This window comes from Nomascus leucogenys, chromosome 4 (genome assembly GCF_006542625.1).
Source record: "Nomascus leucogenys isolate Asia chromosome 4, Asia_NLE_v1, whole genome shotgun sequence".
Taxonomy (NCBI): Eukaryota; Metazoa; Chordata; class Mammalia; order Primates; family Hylobatidae; genus Nomascus; species Nomascus leucogenys.
This window is the reverse complement of record NC_044384.1, coordinates 119,265,399-119,268,005: the sequence shown is the minus strand read 5'-3', so window position 1 is coordinate 119,268,005 and position 2,607 is coordinate 119,265,399. Positions and strand designations below refer to the sequence as shown.

The following is a 2,607-nucleotide window of genomic DNA, read 5'->3' as shown; positions in this document are numbered from 1 at the left end:
ATCCTTTTGTGGTTGATAAGTGTGATGATTGAGTTTTCATGCTCATGTATGAGATGTGCCCCCACTCAAACTTGTCACAACATCTGTTTATTATCAGACATGGAAAAAAATAGATGTTCCAGGAATTTAAAAATGGAACTTGCAGAAACATCAAGAGATTAGGGAAATTTTAATCCCTTGGTCACTACAGCATCACAGTATCTGTTTTGCCATCACTTTTTTGGACAGAGGAGGCTATATATGAGTGTGAGTGTGCCTGTGGGTGTGTCTGTCTGAGTCTTCCCTACCCAAGATACTCTGGCTAAATCCAAATTTGTATATCCAATAGTCCTTCTTTCTCTCTCTCGCTCTCTCTCTTTTTTTTGTTTTTTGAGACGAGTCTTACTCTGTCATCCAGGCTAGAGTGCAATGGCATAGTCTAGGCTCACTGCAACCTCCGCCTCCCGGGTTAAAGCAATTCTCCTCCCTCAGCCTCCAGAGTAGGTGGGATTACAGGCGGGTGCCACCACACCCGGCTAATTTTTGTATTTTTAGTAGAGACGGGGTTTCACCATGTTTGCCAGGCTGGTCTCAAACCCCTGATCTCGTGATCCACCTGCCTCGGCCTCCCAAAGTGCTGGGATTATAGGCGTTGAGCCACCATGCTCAGCTTCATCCTTCTTTCTCTAGGACTAATGCCAGCAAGTTCCAGGACTTATAACGTGCTTAACATCAGAGAAGTCTTCACCGGATGGTGATGTCCTTAAGATGTCTTCCTCATTTCAAAAGCTTTAAGTTAGAAATGTCACTAATCTTAGATAAGGCCATATGCTACTTGTAACCTCCTAAAACCATGTCTGTCTGAAACCCGAAGGAGTGGTTCTTCAGCTGCCCCTCAAAGACTGAGGAATTAAACTTCTCTGAATTGCACACATTGTGAGTGAAATAGAGCCATTGAAAAGTACTTTACCATTGAACTCAATGCACCCTGTTATTTGTCCAATTGGTGTTATTTGACTCGTTACAAATGGAAATGCTTTTATGCTATGATAGAAGTGTTATTTGCATTTTTGTTACTAGTCTTATTTTTAAATAATTTTTCAATAGGTAACACAGTCATTTGGTGCAAAAATAAAGCCTGCTTCCCAAGTAGTTATTAGAATTTCATTTCACACACATAAGCAAAATATATATATTCTCATTCCCTTCCCCATTTCTCTACACAAAATTGAGCTTACTAGACGCATTGTTCCACATCTTGCTTTTTTTACTTAACATGACCTTGACAATCTTTTATATCAGTTATTTTTAATAACTGCCCGTTTAACTTTTTACTTTGAAATAATTACAGATTCATAGTAAATTGCAAAGGTACCCTTCACCCAATTTTCCCTAATATATCAACACCTAGTTTTTAAAATTGTAAGTTAAAATAACAGTAGCAAAACACTTTCAGCACTGCTCTTTTTCTTTCTTTTTAGTCAGGGTTTTCCTCTGTTGCCCAGGCTGGAGTGCAGTGGCTCGATCCTAGCCCACTGCAGCCTCCAACTCCTGGGCTGAAGCATTCCTCCTGCCTCAGCTTCTTCCAATAGCTGGGACTTCAGGCATGAGCCACCACACCCAGCTAATTTCTGAATATTTTGTAAAACCAGGGTCTCACCATGTTACCAAGGCTGATCTTGAACTCCTGGCCTCAAGTGATGCTCCTGCCTTGGCCCCCCAAAGTGCTGGGATTATAGGTATAAGCCACCATGCCTGGCCCACTTTTAGCACTGTTCTAAGTGCTTTGCATAGATGAACTTATTAATAAAAATGTATCACCCCCATATACAGATGGGGAAACTAAGGCACAAAGAGGCTAAAGAACGTGTCCAAATAACAGAGATAGTGATTAATGAGGCCAGGTTTTGGACCTGGGGAATTTGGCTTAAAAATCTGTGTTCTTAACTCTTAGATAAGACTACATTAACTCCTTTGAGTAATGGATGTTCACAGTTAAGCAAAAGCAAACAATGATTTGAAAGGTTGAAAGTGTAATCACTCTTAATTCTTTTGCAAACTTTCATAAATGTACTGTGTTCATGCATGCGATATATTTTAAGACAATACTGTTTTAAAACTTTTTAAATAGTTTTAATATTGAACTTTCCATATCAATATAATCTCCTACATCATTCTACATATCTGCATCATTTTCTATGACTCTTCCTTAGTTTATTACAGATAAATATTTGTTTTCTGTCTTTTTATTATAATAATTGGTGCAGAAAACATTCTTGCACATGGATTTCTGCTCATTTATATGAGTGAATCTACAGCACAAAATCCTGGAAGCAGAATTGCTGGCTCAAAGGTATGTGTGTTTTTTTTTTGTTTTTTTGAGATGGAGTCTCGCTCTGTCGCCCAGGCTGGACTGCAGTGGCGCAATCTCGGCTCACTGCAAGCTCCGCCTCCCGGGTTCACGCCATTCTCCTGCCTCAGCCTCTCCGAGTAGCTGGGACTACAGGCGCCCGCCACCACGCCCGGCTAATTTTTTGTATTTTTAGTAGAGACGGGGTTTCACCGTGGTCTCGATCTCCTGACCTCGCGATCCGCCCGCCTCGGCCTCCCAAAGTGCTGGGATTACAA

The 2,607-nt window shown here is 40.9% G+C and overlaps 1 non-coding gene across 1 annotated transcript; it reads left to right on the top strand.

The window, feature by feature from the left end:
- On the top strand, positions 1 to 100 carry LOC115834995. The gene has a single exon (XR_004029973.1). It is a non-coding gene; the product is annotated as a small nucleolar RNA U13 (small nucleolar RNA).
- The last annotated feature ends 2,507 nt before the right edge of the window (positions 101 to 2,607 follow it).